This window comes from Engystomops pustulosus, chromosome 7 (assembly GCF_040894005.1).
Source record: "Engystomops pustulosus chromosome 7, aEngPut4.maternal, whole genome shotgun sequence".
Taxonomy (NCBI): Eukaryota; Metazoa; Chordata; class Amphibia; order Anura; family Leptodactylidae; genus Engystomops; species Engystomops pustulosus.
In genome coordinates, this window is record NC_092417.1 from 140801066 (window position 1) to 140819878 (window position 18813).

The 18813-nt window shown below is 46.5% G+C and overlaps 14 non-coding genes across 14 annotated transcripts; all 14 read right to left on the minus strand.

Moving 5' to 3' along the window:
* Positions 1-320: 320 nt before the first annotated feature.
* Positions 321-402, minus strand: TRNAS-GCU (transfer RNA serine (anticodon GCU)). Its single transcript has one exon. It is a non-coding gene; the product is annotated as a tRNA-Ser (tRNA).
* Positions 403-1553: 1151 nt separating this feature from the next.
* Positions 1554-1635, minus strand: TRNAS-GCU (transfer RNA serine (anticodon GCU)). The gene has a single exon. It is a non-coding gene; the product is annotated as a tRNA-Ser (tRNA).
* Positions 1636-2786: 1151 nt separating this feature from the next.
* Positions 2787-2868, minus strand: TRNAS-GCU (transfer RNA serine (anticodon GCU)). Its single transcript has one exon. It is a non-coding gene; the product is annotated as a tRNA-Ser (tRNA).
* Positions 2869-4019: 1151 nt separating this feature from the next.
* TRNAS-GCU (transfer RNA serine (anticodon GCU)) lies at positions 4020-4101 on the minus strand. The gene has a single exon. It is a non-coding gene; the product is annotated as a tRNA-Ser (tRNA).
* Positions 4102-5252: 1151 nt separating this feature from the next.
* On the minus strand, positions 5253-5334 carry TRNAS-GCU (transfer RNA serine (anticodon GCU)). The gene has a single exon. It is a non-coding gene; the product is annotated as a tRNA-Ser (tRNA).
* Positions 5335-6485: 1151 nt separating this feature from the next.
* Positions 6486-6567, minus strand: TRNAS-GCU (transfer RNA serine (anticodon GCU)). Its single transcript has one exon. It is a non-coding gene; the product is annotated as a tRNA-Ser (tRNA).
* A 1151-nt stretch (positions 6568-7718) lies between these two features.
* Positions 7719-7800, minus strand: TRNAS-GCU (transfer RNA serine (anticodon GCU)). Its single transcript has one exon. It is a non-coding gene; the product is annotated as a tRNA-Ser (tRNA).
* A 1151-nt stretch (positions 7801-8951) lies between these two features.
* Positions 8952-9033, minus strand: TRNAS-GCU (transfer RNA serine (anticodon GCU)). Its single transcript has one exon. It is a non-coding gene; the product is annotated as a tRNA-Ser (tRNA).
* A 1151-nt stretch (positions 9034-10184) lies between these two features.
* Positions 10185-10266, minus strand: TRNAS-GCU (transfer RNA serine (anticodon GCU)). The gene has a single exon. It is a non-coding gene; the product is annotated as a tRNA-Ser (tRNA).
* Positions 10267-11417: 1151 nt separating this feature from the next.
* TRNAS-GCU (transfer RNA serine (anticodon GCU)) lies at positions 11418-11499 on the minus strand. Its single transcript has one exon. It is a non-coding gene; the product is annotated as a tRNA-Ser (tRNA).
* Positions 11500-12650: 1151 nt separating this feature from the next.
* On the minus strand, positions 12651-12732 carry TRNAS-GCU (transfer RNA serine (anticodon GCU)). Its single transcript has one exon. It is a non-coding gene; the product is annotated as a tRNA-Ser (tRNA).
* Positions 12733-13883: 1151 nt separating this feature from the next.
* On the minus strand, positions 13884-13965 carry TRNAS-GCU (transfer RNA serine (anticodon GCU)). The gene has a single exon. It is a non-coding gene; the product is annotated as a tRNA-Ser (tRNA).
* Positions 13966-16348: 2383 nt separating this feature from the next.
* TRNAS-GCU (transfer RNA serine (anticodon GCU)) lies at positions 16349-16430 on the minus strand. Its single transcript has one exon. It is a non-coding gene; the product is annotated as a tRNA-Ser (tRNA).
* A 1151-nt stretch (positions 16431-17581) lies between these two features.
* Positions 17582-17663, minus strand: TRNAS-GCU (transfer RNA serine (anticodon GCU)). The gene has a single exon. It is a non-coding gene; the product is annotated as a tRNA-Ser (tRNA).
* Positions 17664-18813: the final 1150 nt, after the last annotated feature.

An 18813-nucleotide genomic window follows, 5' to 3' on the forward strand; every position in this document is an offset into this window, starting at 1 on the left:
CTTTCACACAGTCCTAAGGTAGACCAGTCAGGGGATCTAGAATCAGTACCAGCTAAAGGCTGCAAAGGACAAAGAGGCCTTCATCTTCATGAGAAGGCCGAGGATGCCATCAAGCATGAAAAATAAAAAGAGTGGACTTAACCCGTTGATATGCCACGTAACTTGTATGCCACACAACAAATATGCGTCTTTCCTAGCTTTAATAAGAGCCGTCTTGAGAGGTCACAGTTAAAGTCCACCCTGGAGGGGACAATCACTGCTTGTCCAGTAAAAAGAGGATTAGCAAACAAAGATTTCAGCTTGGACGAAGCAGAAGAAATCGACGAGGATGGGATTCGAACCCATGCATGCAGAGCACAATGGATTAGCAGTCCATCGCCTTAACCACTCGGCCACCTCGTCCTGGTGAGCGCCGTGGTTCCCTTTGACAAACTCCCAAACAAAGTGTGCCTAGTCGGTGCCTGCAGAGTTTTGCTGATCGGTCATGGGCTGAGTGGGTCATACCTCGCCTCCTACAGTAAGTAATGCCTCAAGAAGATGCATGGAAAACCCTTGAAAGGTGGACCTATGCTAAGGGATGCCAAACCATTTCCAGACATCCCTGGCATGTCTTCCATCCATCTATTCTGCCTTATGCATGGAAAGCAGAGCAGGTAACAATTCTTGCTCTGCTAAGAAGCGGCTCAATCACCTATGGAACCGCAAACCTCTAGCTCTCCACGAAGTTCCAGCTGCTATTGTCGTCTGCAAATTTGTCGGTGTGGATGCCTTTTTCAAAAAGTTTTTGCTTTTCTAATTGTCATGACTGAAAGCTTCATCCTTTTACAAGTTGCTGCCAAGTATGGAACAGAACTCCAGTACCGTGTGGGCCCTTAAAGAAAGCAGTGGAAAACGACTGCGGATAAAGGGACACACCTCAGTTGTCTACCTAGTATCTGCTCACCTTCCTTTTTCCAGCCCTGAAAAGAAAAACCATGAAGGTTTGAGCCACCCCATCAGGTCATGAAAGGTTGCAGGAATTGGAAACATCCGATAGCAGTGGCGTTTTTTTTAAGCTGCACAGCTGTGCCAGCTTTGCCATCACAAGGCGCTGTGGCTTAGTTGGTTAAAGCGCCTGTCTAGTAAACAGGAGATCCTGAGTTCGAATCTCGGCAGTGCCTTTCTTTCTTCTCTTTTGAGCTTCTGAAGCAAACCAAAAAAAAGTTATTCGCTCACGTCTGACATCTTACTTGTCTTTCACACAGTCCTAAGGTAGACCAGTCAGGGGATCTAGAATCAGTACCAGCTAAAGGCTGCAAAGGACAAAGAGGCCTTCATCTTCATGAGAAGGCCGAGGATGCCATCAAGCATGAAAAATAAAAAGAGTGGACTTAACCCGTTGATATGCCACGTAACTTGTATGCCACACAACAAATATGCGTCTTTCCTAGCTTTAATAAGAGCCGTCTTGAGAGGTCACAGTTAAAGTCCACCATGGAGGGGACAATCACTGCTTGTCCAGTAAAAAGAGGATTAGCAAACAAAGATTTCAGCTTGGACGAAGCAGAAGAAATCGACGAGGATGGGATTCGAACCCATGCATGCAGAGCACAATGGATTAGCAGTCCATCGCCTTAACCACTCGGCCACCTCGTCCTGGTGAGCGCCGTGGTTCCCTTTGACAAACTCCCAAACAAAGTGTGCCTAGTCGGTGCCTGCAGAGTTTTGCTGATCGGTCATGGGCTGAGTGGGTCATACCTCGCCTCCTACAGTAAGTAATGCCTCAAGAAGATGCATGGAAAACCCTTGAAAGGTGGACCTATGCTAAGGGATGCCAAACCATTTCCAGACATCCCTGGCATGTCTTCCATCCATCTATTCTGCCTTATGCATGGAAAGCAGAGCAGGTAACAATTCTTGCTCTGCTAAGAAGCGGCTCAATCACCTATGGAACCGCAAACCTCTAGCTCTCCACGAAGTTCCAGCTGCTATTGTCGTCTGCAAATTTGTCGGTGTGGATGCCTTTTTCAAAAAGTTTTTGCTTTTCTAATTGTCATGACTGAAAGCTTCATCCTTTTACAAGTTGCTGCCAAGTATGGAACAGAACTCCAGTACCGTGTGGGCCCTTAAAGAAAGCAGTGGAAAACGACTGCGGATAAAGGGACACACCTCAGTTGTCTACCTAGTATCTGCTCACCTTCCTTTTTCCAGCCCTGAAAAGAAAAACCATGAAGGTTTGAGCCACCCCATCAGGTCATGAAAGGTTGCAGGAATTGGAAACATCCGATAGCAGTGGCGTTTTTTTTAAGCTGCACAGCTGTGCCAGCTTTGCCATCACAAGGCGCTGTGGCTTAGTTGGTTAAAGCGCCTGTCTAGTAAACAGGAGATCCTGAGTTCGAATCTCGGCAGTGCCTTTCTTTCTTCTCTTTTGAGCTTCTGAAGCAAACCAAAAAAAAGTTATTCGCTCACGTCTGACATCTTACTTGTCTTTCACACAGTCCTAAGGTAGACCAGTCAGGGGATCTAGAATCAGTACCAGCTAAAGGCTGCAAAGGACAAAGAGGCCTTCATCTTCATGAGAAGGCCGAGGATGCCATCAAGCATGAAAAATAAAAAGAGTGGACTTAACCCGTTGATATGCCACGTAACTTGTATGCCACACAACAAATATGCGTCTTTCCTAGCTTTAATAAGAGCCGTCTTGAGAGGTCACAGTTAAAGTCCACCATGGAGGGGACAATCACTGCTTGTCCAGTAAAAAGAGGATTAGCAAACAAAGATTTCAGCTTGGACGAAGCAGAAGAAATCGACGAGGATGGGATTCGAACCCATGCATGCAGAGCACAATGGATTAGCAGTCCATCGCCTTAACCACTCGGCCACCTCGTCCTGGTGAGCGCCGTGGTTCCCTTTGACAAACTCCCAAACAAAGTGTGCCTAGTCGGTGCCTGCAGAGTTTTGCTGATCGGTCATGGGCTGAGTGGGTCATACCTCGCCTCCTACAGTAAGTAATGCCTCAAGAAGATGCATGGAAAACCCTTGAAAGGTGGACCTATGCTAAGGGATGCCAAACCATTTCCAGACATCCCTGGCATGTCTTCCATCCATCTATTCTGCCTTATGCATGGAAAGCAGAGCAGGTAACAATTCTTGCTCTGCTAAGAAGCGGCTCAATCACCTATGGAACCGCAAACCTCTAGCTCTCCACGAAGTTCCAGCTGCTATTGTCGTCTGCAAATTTGTCGGTGTGGATGCCTTTTTCAAAAAGTTTTTGCTTTTCTAATTGTCATGACTGAAAGCTTCATCCTTTTACAAGTTGCTGCCAAGTATGGAACAGAACTCCAGTACCGTGTGGGCCCTTAAAGAAAGCAGTGGAAAACGACTGCGGATAAAGGGACACACCTCAGTTGTCTACCTAGTATCTGCTCACCTTCCTTTTTCCAGCCCTGAAAAGAAAAACCATGAAGGTTTGAGCCACCCCATCAGGTCATGAAAGGTTGCAGGAATTGGAAACATCCGATAGCAGTGGCGTTTTTTTTAAGCTGCACAGCTGTGCCAGCTTTGCCATCACAAGGCGCTGTGGCTTAGTTGGTTAAAGCGCCTGTCTAGTAAACAGGAGATCCTGAGTTCGAATCTCGGCAGTGCCTTTCTTTCTTCTCTTTTGAGCTTCTGAAGCAAACCAAAAAAAAGTTATTCGCTCACGTCTGACATCTTACTTGTCTTTCACACAGTCCTAAGGTAGACCAGTCAGGGGATCTAGAATCAGTACCAGCTAAAGGCTGCAAAGGACAAAGAGGCCTTCATCTTCATGAGAAGGCCGAGGATGCCATCAAGCATGAAAAATAAAAAGAGTGGACTTAACCCGTTGATATGCCACGTAACTTGTATGCCACACAACAAATATGCGTCTTTCCTAGCTTTAATAAGAGCCGTCTTGAGAGGTCACAGTTAAAGTCCACCATGGAGGGGACAATCACTGCTTGTCCAGTAAAAAGAGGATTAGCAAACAAAGATTTCAGCTTGGACGAAGCAGAAGAAATCGACGAGGATGGGATTCGAACCCATGCATGCAGAGCACAATGGATTAGCAGTCCATCGCCTTAACCACTCGGCCACCTCGTCCTGGTGAGCGCCGTGGTTCCCTTTGACAAACTCCCAAACAAAGTGTGCCTAGTCGGTGCCTGCAGAGTTTTGCTGATCGGTCATGGGCTGAGTGGGTCATACCTCGCCTCCTACAGTAAGTAATGCCTCAAGAAGATGCATGGAAAACCCTTGAAAGGTGGACCTATGCTAAGGGATGCCAAACCATTTCCAGACATCCCTGGCATGTCTTCCATCCATCTATTCTGCCTTATGCATGGAAAGCAGAGCAGGTAACAATTCTTGCTCTGCTAAGAAGCGGCTCAATCACCTATGGAACCGCAAACCTCTAGCTCTCCACGAAGTTCCAGCTGCTATTGTCGTCTGCAAATTTGTCAGTGTGGATGCCTTTTTCAAAAAGTTTTTGCTTTTCTAATTGTCATGACTGAAAGCTTCATCCTTTTACAAGTTGCTGCCAAGTATGGAACAGAACTCCAGTACCGTGTGGGCCCTTAAAGAAAGCAGTGGAAAACGACTGCGGATAAAGGGACACACCTCAGTTGTCTACCTAGTATCTGCTCACCTTCCTTTTTCCAGCCCTGAAAAGAAAAACCATGAAGGTTTGAGCCACCCCATCAGGTCATGAAAGGTTGCAGGAATTGGAAACATCCGATAGCAGTGGCGTTTTTTTTAAGCTGCACAGCTGTGCCAGCTTTGCCATCACAAGGCGCTGTGGCTTAGTTGGTTAAAGCGCCTGTCTAGTAAACAGGAGATCCTGAGTTCGAATCTCGGCAGTGCCTTTCTTTCTTCTCTTTTGAGCTTCTGAAGCAAACCAAAAAAAAGTTATTCGCTCACGTCTGACATCTTACTTGTCTTTCACACAGTCCTAAGGTAGACCAGTCAGGGGATCTAGAATCAGTACCAGCTAAAGGCTGCAAAGGACAAAGAGGCCTTCATCTTCATGAGAAGGCCGAGGATGCCATCAAGCATGAAAAATGAAAAGAGTGGACTTAACCCGTTGATATGCCACGTAACTTGTATGCCACACAACAAATATGCGTCTTTCCTAGCTTTAATAAGAGCCGTCTTGAGAGGTCACAGTTAAAGTCCACCATGGAGGGGACAATCACTGCTTGTCCAGTAAAAAGAGGATTAGCAAAGAAAGATTTCAGCTTGGACGAAGCAGAAGAAATCGACGAGGATGGGATTCGAACCCATGCATGCAGAGCACAATGGATTAGCAGTCCATCGCCTTAACCACTCGGCCACCTCGTCCTGGTGAGCGCCGTGGTTCCCTTTGACAAACTCCCAAACAAAGTGTGCCTAGTCGGTGCCTGCAGAGTTTTGCTGATCGGTCATGGGCTGAGTGGGTCATACCTCGCCTCCTACAGTAAGTAATGCCTCAAGAAGATGCATGGAAAACCCTTGAAAGGTGGACCTATGCTAAGGGATGCCAAACCATTTCCAGACATCCCTGGCATGTCTTCCATCCATCTATTCTGCCTTATGCATGGAAAGCAGAGCAGGTAACAATTCTTGCTCTGCTAAGAAGCGGCTCAATCACCTATGGAACCGCAAACCTCTAGCTCTCCACGAAGTTCCAGCTGCTATTGTCGTCTGCAAATTTGTCGGTGTGGATGCCTTTTTCAAAAAGTTTTTGCTTTTCTAATTGTCATGACTGAAAGCTTCATCCTTTTACAAGTTGCTGCCAAGTATGGAACAGAACTCCAGTACCGTGTGGGCCCTTAAAGAAAGCAGTGGAAAACGACTGCGGATAAAGGGACACACCTCAGTTGTCTACCTAGTATCTGCTCACCTTCCTTTTTCCAGCCCTGAAAAGAAAAACCATGAAGGTTTGAGCCACCCCATCAGGTCATGAAAGGTTGCAGGAATTGGAAACATCCGATAGCAGTGGCGTTTTTTTTAAGCTGCACAGCTGTGCCAGCTTTGCCACCACAAGGCGCTGTGGCTTAGTTGGTTAAGGCGCCTGTCTAGTAAACAGGAGATCCTGAGTTCGAATCTCGGCAGTGCCTTTCTTTCTTCTCTTTTGAGCTTCTGAAGCAAACCAAAAAAAAGTTATTCGCTCACGTCTGACATCTTACTTGTCTTTCACACAGTCCTAAGGTAGACCAGTCAGGGGATCTAGAATCAGTACCAGCTAAAGGCTGCAAAGGACAAAGAGGCCTTCATCTTCATGAGAAGGCCGAGGATGCCATCAAGCATGAAAAATGAAAAGAGTGGACTTAACCCGTTGATATGCCACGTAACTTGTATGCCACACAACAAATATGCGTCTTTCCTAGCTTTAATAAGAGCCGTCTTGAGAGGTCACAGTTAAAGTCCACCATGGAGGGGACAATCACTGCTTGTCCAGTAAAAAGAGGATTAGCAAACAAAGATTTCAGCTTGGACGAAGCAGAAGAAATCGACGAGGATGGGATTCGAACCCATGCATGCAGAGCACAATGGATTAGCAGTCCATCGCCTTAACCACTCGGCCACCTCGTCCTGGTGAGCGCCGTGGTTCCCTTTGACAAACTCCCAAACAAAGTGTGCCTAGTCGGTGCCTGCAGAGTTTTGCTGATCGGTCATGGGCTGAGTGGGTCATACCTCGCCTCCTACAGTAAGTAATGCCTCAAGAAGATGCATGGAAAACCCTTGAAAGGTGGACCTATGCTAAGGGATGCCAAACCATTTCCAGACATCCCTGGCATGTCTTCCATCCATCTATTCTGCCTTATGCATGGAAAGCAGAGCAGGTAACAATTCTTGCTCTGCTAAGAAGCGGCTCAATCACCTATGGAACCGCAAACCTCTAGCTCTCCACGAAGTTCCAGCTGCTATTGTCGTCTGCAAATTTGTCGGTGTGGATGCCTTTTTCAAAAAGTTTTTGCTTTTCTAATTGTCATGACTGAAAGCTTCATCCTTTTACAAGTTGCTGCCAAGTATGGAACAGAACTCCAGTACCGTGTGGGCCCTTAAAGAAAGCAGTGGAAAACGACTGCGGATAAAGGGACACACCTCAGTTGTCTACCTAGTATCTGCTCACCTTCCTTTTTCCAGCCCTGAAAAGAAAAACCATGAAGGTTTGAGCCACCCCATCAGGTCATGAAAGGTTGCAGGAATTGGAAACATCCGATAGCAGTGGCGTTTTTTTTAAGCTGCACAGCTGTGCCAGCTTTGCCATCACAAGGCGCTGTGGCTTAGTTGGTTAAAGCGCCTGTCTAGTAAACAGGAGATCCTGAGTTCGAATCTCGGCAGTGCCTTTCTTTCTTCTCTTTTGAGCTTCTGAAGCAAACCAAAAAAAAGTTATTCGCTCACGTCTGACATCTTACTTGTCTTTCACACAGTCCTAAGGTAGACCAGTCAGGGGATCTAGAATCAGTACCAGCTAAAGGCTGCAAAGGACAAAGAGGCCTTCATCTTCATGAGAAGGCCGAGGATGCCATCAAGCATGAAAAATAAAAAGAGTGGACTTAACCCGTTGATATGCCACGTAACTTGTATGCCACACAACAAATATGCGTCTTTCCTAGCTTTAATAAGAGCCGTCTTGAGAGGTCACAGTTAAAGTCCACCATGGAGGGGACAATCACTGCTTGTCCAGTAAAAAGAGGATTAGCAAACAAAGATTTCAGCTTGGACGAAGCAGAAGAAATCGACGAGGATGGGATTCGAACCCATGCATGCAGAGCACAATGGATTAGCAGTCCATCGCCTTAACCACTCGGCCACCTCGTCCTGGTGAGCGCCGTGGTTCCCTTTGACAAACTCCCAAACAAAGTGTGCCTAGTCGGTGCCTGCAGAGTTTTGCTGATCGGTCATGGGCTGAGTGGGTCATACCTCGCCTCCTACAGTAAGTAATGCCTCAAGAAGATGCATGGAAAACCCTTGAAAGGTGGACCTATGCTAAGGGATGCCAAACCATTTCCAGACATCCCTGGCATGTCTTCCATCCATCTATTCTGCCTTATGCATGGAAAGCAGAGCAGGTAACAATTCTTGCTCTGCTAAGAAGCGGCTCAATCACCTATGGAACCGCAAACCTCTAGCTCTCCACGAAGTTCCAGCTGCTATTGTCGTCTGCAAATTTGTCGGTGTGGATGCCTTTTTCAAAAAGTTTTTGCTTTTCTAATTGTCATGACTGAAAGCTTCATCCTTTTACAAGTTGCTGCCAAGTATGGAACAGAACTCCAGTACCGTGTGGGCCCTTAAAGAAAGCAGTGGAAAACGACTGCGGATAAAGGGACACACCTCAGTTGTCTACCTAGTATCTGCTCACCTTCCTTTTTCCAGCCCTGAAAAGAAAAACCATGAAGGTTTGAGCCACCCCATCAGGTCATGAAAGGTTGCAGGAATTGGAAACATCCGATAGCAGTGGCGTTTTTTTTAAGCTGCACAGCTGTGCCAGCTTTGCCATCACAAGGCGCTGTGGCTTAGTTGGTTAAAGCGCCTGTCTAGTAAACAGGAGATCCTGAGTTCGAATCTCGGCAGTGCCTTTCTTTCTTCTCTTTTGAGCTTCTGAAGCAAACCAAAAAAAAGTTATTCGCTCACGTCTGACATCTTACTTGTCTTTCACACAGTCCTAAGGTAGACCAGTCAGGGGATCTAGAATCAGTACCAGCTAAAGGCTGCAAAGGACAAAGAGGCCTTCATCTTCATGAGAAGGCCGAGGATGCCATCAAGCATGAAAAATAAAAAGAGTGGACTTAACCCGTTGATATGCCACGTAACTTGTATGCCACACAACAAATATGCGTCTTTCCTAGCTTTAATAAGAGCCGTCTTGAGAGGTCACAGTTAAAGTCCACCATGGAGGGGACAATCACTGCTTGTCCAGTAAAAAGAGGATTAGCAAAGAAAGATTTCAGCTTGGACGAAGCAGAAGAAATCGACGAGGATGGGATTCGAACCCATGCATGCAGAGCACAATGGATTAGCAGTCCATCGCCTTAACCACTCGGCCACCTCGTCCTGGTGAGCGCCGTGGTTCCCTTTGACAAACTCCCAAACAAAGTGTGCCTAGTCGGTGCCTGCAGAGTTTTGCTGATCGGTCATGGGCTGAGTGGGTCATACCTCGCCTCCTACAGTAAGTAATGCCTCAAGAAGATGCATGGAAAACCCTTGAAAGGTGGACCTATGCTAAGGGATGCCAAACCATTTCCAGACATCCCTGGCATGTCTTCCATCCATCTATTCTGCCTTATGCATGGAAAGCAGAGCAGGTAACAATTCTTGCTCTGCTAAGAAGCGGCTCAATCACCTATGGACCCGCAAACCTCTAGCTCTCCACGAAGTTCCAGCTGCTATTGTCGTCTGCAAATTTGTCAGTGTGGATGCCTTTTTCAAAAAGTTTTTGCTTTTCTAATTGTCATGACTGAAAGCTTCATCCTTTTACAAGTTGCTGCCAAGTATGGAACAGAACTCCAGTACCGTGTGGGCCCTTAAAGAAAGCAGTGGAAAACGACTGCGGATAAAGGGACACACCTCAGTTGTCTACCTAGTATCTGCTCACCTTCCTTTTTCAAGCCCTGAAAAGAAAAACCATGAAGGTTTGAGCCACCCCATCAGGTCATGAAAGGTTGCAGGAATTGGAAACATCCGATAGCAGTGGCGTTTTTTTTAAGCTGCACAGCTGTGCCAGCTTTGCCATCACAAGGCGCTGTGGCTTAGTTGGTTAAAGCGCCTGTCTAGTAAACAGGAGATCCTGAGTTCGAATCTCGGCAGTGCCTTTCTTTCTTCTCTTTTGAGCTTCTGAAGCAAACCAAAAAAAAGTTATTCGCTCACGTCTGACATCTTACTTGTCTTTCACACAGTCCTAAGGTAGACCAGTCAGGGGATCTAGAATCAGTACCAGCTAAAGGCTGCAAAGGACAAAGAGGCCTTCATCTTCATGAGAAGGCCGAGGATGCCATCAAGCATGAAAAATGAAAAGAGTGGACTTAACCCGTTGATATGCCACGTAACTTGTATGCCACACAACAAATATGCGTCTTTCCTAGCTTTAATAAGAGCCGTCTTGAGAGGTCACAGTTAAAGTCCACCATGGAGGGGACAATCACTGCTTGTCCAGTAAAAAGAGGATTAGCAAAGAAAGATTTCAGCTTGGACGAAGCAGAAGAAATCGACGAGGATGGGATTCGAACCCATGCATGCAGAGCACAATGGATTAGCAGTCCATCGCCTTAACCACTCGGCCACCTCGTCCTGGTGAGCGCCGTGGTTCCCTTTGACAAACTCCCAAACAAAGTGTGCCTAGTCGGTGCCTGCAGAGTTTTGCTGATCGGTCATGGGCTGAGTGGGTCATACCTCGCCTCCTACAGTAAGTAATGCCTCAAGAAGATGCATGGAAAACCCTTGAAAGGTGGACCTATGCTAAGGGATGCCAAACCATTTCCAGACATCCCTGGCATGTCTTCCATCCATCTATTCTGCCTTATGCATGGAAAGCAGAGCAGGTAACAATTCTTGCTCTGCTAAGAAGCGGCTCAATCACCTATGGAACCGCAAACCTCTAGCTCTCCACGAAGTTCCAGCTGCTATTGTCGTCTGCAAATTTGTCGGTGTGGATGCCTTTTTCAAAAAGTTTTTGCTTTTCTAATTGTCATGACTGAAAGCTTCATCCTTTTACAAGTTGCTGCCAAGTATGGAACAGAACTCCAGTACCGTGTGGGCCCTTAAAGAAAGCAGTGGAAAACGACTGCGGATAAAGGGACACACCTCAGTTGTCTACCTAGTATCTGCTCACCTTCCTTTTTCCAGCCCTGAAAAGAAAAACCATGAAGGTTTGAGCCACCCCATCAGGTCATGAAAGGTTGCAGGAATTGGAAACATCCGATAGCAGTGGCGTTTTTTTTAAGCTGCACAGCTGTGCCAGCTTTGCCACCACAAGGCGCTGTGGCTTAGTTGGTTAAGGCGCCTGTCTAGTAAACAGGAGATCCTGAGTTCGAATCTCGGCAGTGCCTTTCTTTCTTCTCTTTTGAGCTTCTGAAGCAAACCAAAAAAAAGTTATTCGCTCACGTCTGACATCTTACTTGTCTTTCACACAGTCCTAAGGTAGACCAGTCAGGGGATCTAGAATCAGTACCAGCTAAAGGCTGCAAAGGACAAAGAGGCCTTCATCTTCATGAGAAGGCCGAGGATGCCATCAAGCATGAAAAATGAAAAGAGTGGACTTAACCCGTTGATATGCCACGTAACTTGTATGCCACACAACAAATATGCGTCTTTCCTAGCTTTAATAAGAGCCGTCTTGAGAGGTCACAGTTAAAGTCCACCATGGAGGGGACAATCACTGCTTGTCCAGTAAAAAGAGGATTAGCAAACAAAGATTTCAGCTTGGACGAAGCAGAAGAAATCGACGAGGATGGGATTCGAACCCATGCATGCAGAGCACAATGGATTAGCAGTCCATCGCCTTAACCACTCGGCCACCTCGTCCTGGTGAGCGCCGTGGTTCCCTTTGACAAACTCCCAAACAAAGTGTGCCTAGTCGGTGCCTGCAGAGTTTTGCTGATCGGTCATGGGCTGAGTGGGTCATACCTCGCCTCCTACAGTAAGTAATGCCTCAAGAAGATGCATGGAAAACCCTTGAAAGGTGGACCTATGCTAAGGGATGCCAAACCATTTCCAGACATCCCTGGCATGTCTTCCATCCATCTATTCTGCCTTATGCATGGAAAGCAGAGCAGGTAACAATTCTTGCTCTGCTAAGAAGCGGCTCAATCACCTATGGAACCGCAAACCTCTAGCTCTCCACGAAGTTCCAGCTGCTATTGTCGTCTGCAAATTTGTCGGTGTGGATGCCTTTTTCAAAAAGTTTTTGCTTTTCTAATTGTCATGACTGAAAGCTTCATCCTTTTACAAGTTGCTGCCAAGTATGGAACAGAACTCCAGTACCGTGTGGGCCCTTAAAGAAAGCAGTGGAAAACGACTGCGGATAAAGGGACACACCTCAGTTGTCTACCTAGTATCTGCTCACCTTCCTTTTTCCAGCCCTGAAAAGAAAAACCATGAAGGTTTGAGCCACCCCATCAGGTCATGAAAGGTTGCAGGAATTGGAAACATCCGATAGCAGTGGCGTTTATTTTAAGCTGCACAGCTGTGCCAGCTTTGCCATCACAAGGCGCTGTGGCTTAGTTGGTTAAAGCGCCTGTCTAGTAAACAGGAGATCCTGAGTTCGAATCTCGGCAGTGCCTTTCTTTCTTCTCTTTTGAGCTTCTGAAGCAAACCAAAAAAAAGTTATTCGCTCACGTCTGACATCTTACTTGTCTTTCACACAGTCCTAAGGTAGACCAGTCAGGGGATCTAGAATCAGTACCAGCTAAAGGCTGCAAAGGACAAAAAGGCCTTCATCTTCATGAGAAGGCCGAGGATGCCATCAAGCATGAAAAATAAAAAGAGTGGACTTAACCCGTTGATATGCCACGTAACTTGTATGCCACACAACAAATATGCGTCTTTCCTAGCTTTAATAAGAGCCGTCTTGAGAGGTCACAGTTAAAGTCCACCATGGAGGGGACAATCACTGCTTGTCCAGTAAAAAGAGGATTAGCAAAGAAAGATTTCAGCTTGGACGAAGCAGAAGAAATCGACGAGGATGGGATTCGAACCCATGCATGCAGAGCACAATGGATTAGCAGTCCATCGCCTTAACCACTCGGCCACCTCGTCCTGGTGAGCGCCGTGGTTCCCTTTGACAAACTCCCAAACAAAGTGTGCCTAGTCGGTGCCTGCAGAGTTTTGCTGATCGGTCATGGGCTGAGTGGGTCATACCTCGCCTCCTACAGTAAGTAATGCCTCAAGAAGATGCATGGAAAACCCTTGAAAGGTGGACCTATGCTAAGGGATGCCAAACCATTTCCAGACATCCCTGGCATGTCTTCCATCCATCTATTCTGCCTTATGCATGGAAAGCAGAGCAGGTAACAATTCTTGCTCTGCTAAGAAGCGGCTCAATCACCTATGGAACCGCAAACCTCTAGCTCTCCACGAAGTTCCAGCTGCTATTGTCATCTGCAAATTTGTCGGTGTGGATGCCTTTTTCAAAAAGTTTTTGCTTTTCTAATTGTCATGACTGAAAGCTTCATCCTTTTACAAGTTGCTGCCAAGTATGGAACAGAACTCCAGTACCGTGTGGGCCCTTAAAGAAAGCAGTGGAAAACGACTGCGGATAAAGGGACACACCTCAGTTGTCTACCTAGTATCTGCTCACCTTCCTTTTTCCAGCCCTGAAAAGAAAAACCATGAAGGTTTGAGCCACCCCATCAGGTCATGAAAGGTTGCAGGAATTGGAAACATCCGATAGCAGTGGCGTTTATTTTAAGCTGCACAGCTGTGCCAGCTTTGCCATCACAAGGCGCTGTGGCTTAGTTGGTTAAAGCGCCTGTCTAGTAAACAGGAGATCCTGAGTTCGAATCTCGGCAGTGCCTTTCTTTCTTCTCTTTTGAGCTTCTGAAGCAAACCAAAAAAAAGTTATTCGCTCACGTCTGACATCTTACTTGTCTTTCACACAGTCCTAAGGTAGACCAGTCAGGGGATCTAGAATCAGTACCAGCTAAAGGCTGCAAAGGACAAAAAGGCCTTCATCTTCATGAGAAGGCCGAGGATGCCATCAAGCATGAAAAATAAAAAGAGTGGACTTAACCCGTTGATATGCCACGTAACTTGTATGCCACACAACAAATATGCGTCTTTCCTAGCTTTAATAAGAGCCGTCTTGAGAGGTCACAGTTAAAGTCCACCATGGAGGGGACAATCACTGCTTGTCCAGTAAAAAGAGGATTAGCAAAGAAAGATTTCAGCTTGGACGAAGCAGAAGAAATCGACGAGGATGGGATTCGAACCCATGCATGCAGAGCACAATGGATTAGCAGTCCATCGCCTTAACCACTCGGCCACCTCGTCCTGGTGAGCGCCGTGGTTCCCTTTGACAAACTCCCAAACAAAGTGTGCCTAGTCGGTGCCTGCAGAGTTTTGCTGATCGGTCATGGCTGAGTGGGTCATACCTCGCCTCCTACAGTAAGTAATGCCTCAAGAAGATGCATGGAAAACCCTTGAAAGGTGGACCTATGCTAAGGGATGCCAAACCATTTCCAGACATCCCTGGCATGTCTTCCATCCATCTATTCTGCCTTATGCATGGAAAGCAGAGCAGGTAACAATTCTTGCTCTGCTAAGAAGCGGCTCAATCACCTATGGAACCGCAAACCTCTAGCTCTCCACGAAGTTCCAGCTGCTATTGTCGTCTGCAAATTTGTCGGTGTGGATGCCTTTTTCAAAAAGTTTTTGCTTTTCTAATTGTCATGACTGAAAGCTTCATCCTTTTACAAGTTGCTGCCAAGTATGGAACAGAACTCCAGTACCGTGTGGGCCCTTAAAGAAAGCAGTGGAAAACGACTGCGGATAAAGGGACACACCTCAGTTGTCTACCTAGTATCTGCTCACCTTCCTTTTTCCAGCCCTGAAAAGAAAAACCATGAAGGTTTGAGCCACCCCATCAGGTCATGAAAGGTTGCAGGAATTGGAAACATCCGATAGCAGTGGCGTTTTTTTTAAGCTGCACAGCTGTGCCAGCTTTGCCATCACAAGGCGCTGTGGCTTAGTTGGTTAAAGCGCCTGTCTAGTAAACAGGAGATCCTGAGTTCGAATCTCGGCAGTGCCTTTCTTTCTTCTCTTTTGAGCTTCTGAAGCAAACCAAAAAATAGTTATTCGCTCACGTCTGACATCTTACTTGTCTTTCACACAGTCCTAAGGTAGACCAGTCAGGGGATCTAGAATCAGTACCAGCTAAAGGCTGCAAAGGACAAAGAGGCCTTCATCTTCATGAGAAGGCCGAGGATGCCATCAAGCATGAAAAATAAAAAGAGTGGACTTAACCCGTTGATATGCCACGTAACTTGTATGCCACACAACAAATATGCGTCTTTCCTAGCTTTAATAAGAGCCGTCTTGAGAGGTCACAGTTAAAGTCCACCGTGGAGGGGACAATCACTGCTTGTCCAGTAAAAAGAGGATTAGCAAACAAAGATTTCAGCTTGGACGAAGCAGAAGAAATCGACGAGGATGGGATTCGAACCCATGCATGCAGAGCACAATGGATTAGCAGTCCATCGCCTTAACCACTCGGCCACCTCCTCCTGGTGAGCGCCGTGGTTCCCTTTGACAAACTCCCAAACAAAGTGTGCCTAGTCGGTGCCTGCAGAGTTTTGCTGATCGGTCATGGGCTGAGTGGGTCATACCTCGCCTCCTACAGTAAGTAATGCCTCAAGAAGATGCATGGAAAACCCTTGAAAGGTGGACCTATGCTAAGGGATGCCAAACCATTTCCAGACATCCCTGGCATGTCTTCCATCCATCTATTCTGCCTTATGCATGGAAAGCAGAGCAGGTAACAATTCTTGCTCTGCTAAGAAGCGGCTCAATCACCTATGGAACCGCAAACCTCTAGCTCTCCACGAAGTTCCAGCTGCTATTGTCATCTGCAAATTTGTCGGTGTGGATGCCTTTTTCAAAAAGTTTTTGCTTTTCTAATTGTCATGACTGAAAGCTTCATCCTTTTACAAGTTGCTGCCAAGTATGGAACAGAACTCCAGTACCGTGTGGGCCCTTAAAGAAAGCAGTGGAAAACGACTGTGGATAAAGGGACACACCTCAGTTGTCTACCTAGTATCTGCTCACCTTCCTTTTTCCAGCCCTGAAAAGAAAAACCATGAAGGTTTGAGCCACCCCATCAGGTCATGAAAGGTTGCAGGAATTGGAAACATCCGATAGCAGTGGCGTTTATTTTAAGCTGCACAGCTGTGCCAGCTTTGCCATCACAAGGCGCTGTGGCTTAGTTGGTTAAAGCGCCTGTCTAGTAAACAGGAGATCCTGAGTTCGAATCTCGGCAGTGCCTTTCTTTCTTCTCTTTTGAGCTTCTGAAGCAAACCAAAAAAAAGTTATTCGCTCACGTCTGACATCTTACTTGTCTTTCACACAGTCCTAAGGTAGACCAGTCAGGGGATCTAGAATCAGTACCAGCTAAAGGCTGCAAAGGACAAAAAGGCCTTCATCTTCATGAGAAGGCCGAGGATGCCATCAAGCATGAAAAATAAAAAGAGTGGACTTAACCCGTTGATATGCCACGTAACTTGTATGCCACACAACAAATATGCGTCTTTCCTAGCTTTAATAAGAGCCGTCTTGAGAGGTCACAGTTAAAGTCCACCATGGAGGGGACAATCACTGCTTGTCCAGTAAAAAGAGGATTAGCAAACAAAGATTTCAGCTTGGACGAAGCAGAAGAAATCGACGAGGATGGGATTCGAACCCATGCATGCAGAGCACAATGGATTAGCAGTCCATCGCCTTAACCACTCGGCCACCTCGTCCTGGTGAGCGCCGTGGTTCCCTTTGACAAACTCCCAAACAAAGTGTGCCTAGTCGGTGCCTGCAGAGTTTTGCTGATCGGTCATGGGCTGAGTGGGTCATACCTCGCCTCCTACAGTAAGTAATGCCTCAAGAAGATGCATGGAAAACCCTTGAAAGGTGGACCTATGCTAAGGGATGCCAAACCATTTCCAGACATCCCTGGCATGTCTTCCATCCATCTATTCTGCCTTATGCATGGAAAGCAGAGCAGGTAACAATTCTTGCTCTGCTAAGAAGCGGCTCAATCACCTATGGAACCGCAAACCTCTAGCTCTCCACGAAGTTCCAGCTGCTATTGTCGTCTGCAAATTTGTCGGTGTGGATGCCTTTTTCAAAAAGTTTTTGCTTTTCTAATTGTCATGACTGAAAGCTTCATCCTTTTACAAGTTGCTGCCAAGTATGGAACAGAACTCCAGTACCGTGTGGGCCCTTAAAGAAAGCAGTGGAAAACGACTGCGGATAAAGGGACACACCTCAGTTGTCTACCTAGTATCTGCTCACCTTCCTTTTTCCAGCCCTGAAAAGAAAAACCATGAAGGTTTGAGCCACCCCATCAGGTCATGAAAGGTTGCAGGAATTGGAAACATCCGATAGCAGTGGCGTTTTTTTTAAGCTGCACAGCTGTGCCAGCTTTGCCATCACAAGGCGCTGTGGCTTAGTTGGTTAAAGCGCCTGTCTAGTAAACAGGAGATCCTGAGTTCGAATCTCGGCAGTGCCTTTCTTTCTTCTCTTTTGAGCTTCTGAAGCAAACCAAAAAAAAGTTATTCGCTCACGTCTGACATCTTACTTGTCTTTCACACAGTCCTAAGGTAGACCAGTCAGGGGATCTAGAATCAGTACCAGCTAAAGGCTGCAAAGGACAAAGAGGCCTTCATCTTCATGAGAAGGCCGAGGATGCCATCAAGCATGAAAAATAAAAAGAGTGGACTTAACCCGTTGATATGCCACGTAACTTGTATGCCACACAACAAATATGCGTCTTTCCTAGCTTTAATAAGAGCCGTCTTGAGAGGTCACAGTTAAAGTCCACCATGGAGGGGACAATCACTGCTTGTCCAGTAAAAAGAGGATTAGCAAACAAAGATTTCAGCTTGGACGAAGCAGAAGAAATCGACGAGGATGGGATTCGAACCCATGCATGCAGAGCACAATGGATTAGCAGTCCATCGCCTTAACCACTCGGCCACCTCGTCCTGGTGAGCGCCGTGGTTCCCTTTGACAAACTCCCAAACAAAGTGTGCCTAGTCGGTGCCTGCAGAGTTTTGCTGATCGGTCATGGGCTGAGTGGGTCATACCTCGCCTCCTACAGTAAGTAATGCCTCAAGAAGATGCATGGAAAACCCTTGAAAGGTGGACCTATGCTAAGGGATGCCAAACCATTTCCAGACATCCCTGGCATGTCTTCCATCCATCTATTCTGCCTTATGCATGGAAAGCAGAGCAGGTAACAATTCTTGCTCTGCTAAGAAGCGGCTCAATCACCTATGGAACCGCAAACCTCTAGCTCTCCACGAAGTTCCAGCTGCTATTGTCGTCTGCAAATTTGTCGGTGTGGATGCCTTTTTCAAAAAGTTTTTGCTTTTCTAATTGTCATGACTGAAAGCTTCATCCTTTTACAAGTTGCTGCCAAGTATGGAACAGAACTCCAGTACCGTGTGGGCCCTTAAAGAAAGCAGTGGAAAACGACTGCGGATAAAGGGACACACCTCAGTTGTCTACCTAGTATCTGCTCACCTTCCTTTTTCCAGCCCTGAAAAGAAAAACCATGAAGGTTTGAGCCACCCCATCAGGTCATGAAAGGTTGCAGGAATTGGAAACATCCGATAGCAGTGGCGTTTTTTTTAAGCTGCACAGCTGTGCCAGCTTTGCCACCACAAGGCGCTGTGGCTTAGTTGGTTAAGGCGCCTGTCTAGTAAACAGGAGATCCTGAGTTCGAATCTCGGCAGTGCCTTTCTTTCTTCTCTTTTGAGCTTCTGAAGCAAACCAAAAAAAAGTTATTCGCTCACGTCTGACATCTTACTTGTCTTTCACACAGTCCTAAGGTAGACCAGTCAGGGGATCTAGAATCAGTACCAGCTAAAGGCTGCAAAGGACAAAGAGGCCTTCATCTTCATGAGAAGGCCGAGGATGCCATCAAGCATGAAAAATGAAAAGAGTGGACTTAACCCGTTGATATGCCACGTAACTTGTATGCCACACAACAAATATGCGTCTTTCCTAGCTTTAATAAGAGCCGTCTTGAGAGGTCACAGTTAAAGTCCACCATGGAGGGGACAATCACTGCTTGTCCAGTAAAAAGAGGATTAGCAAAGAAAGATTTCAGCTTGGACGAAGCAGAAGAAA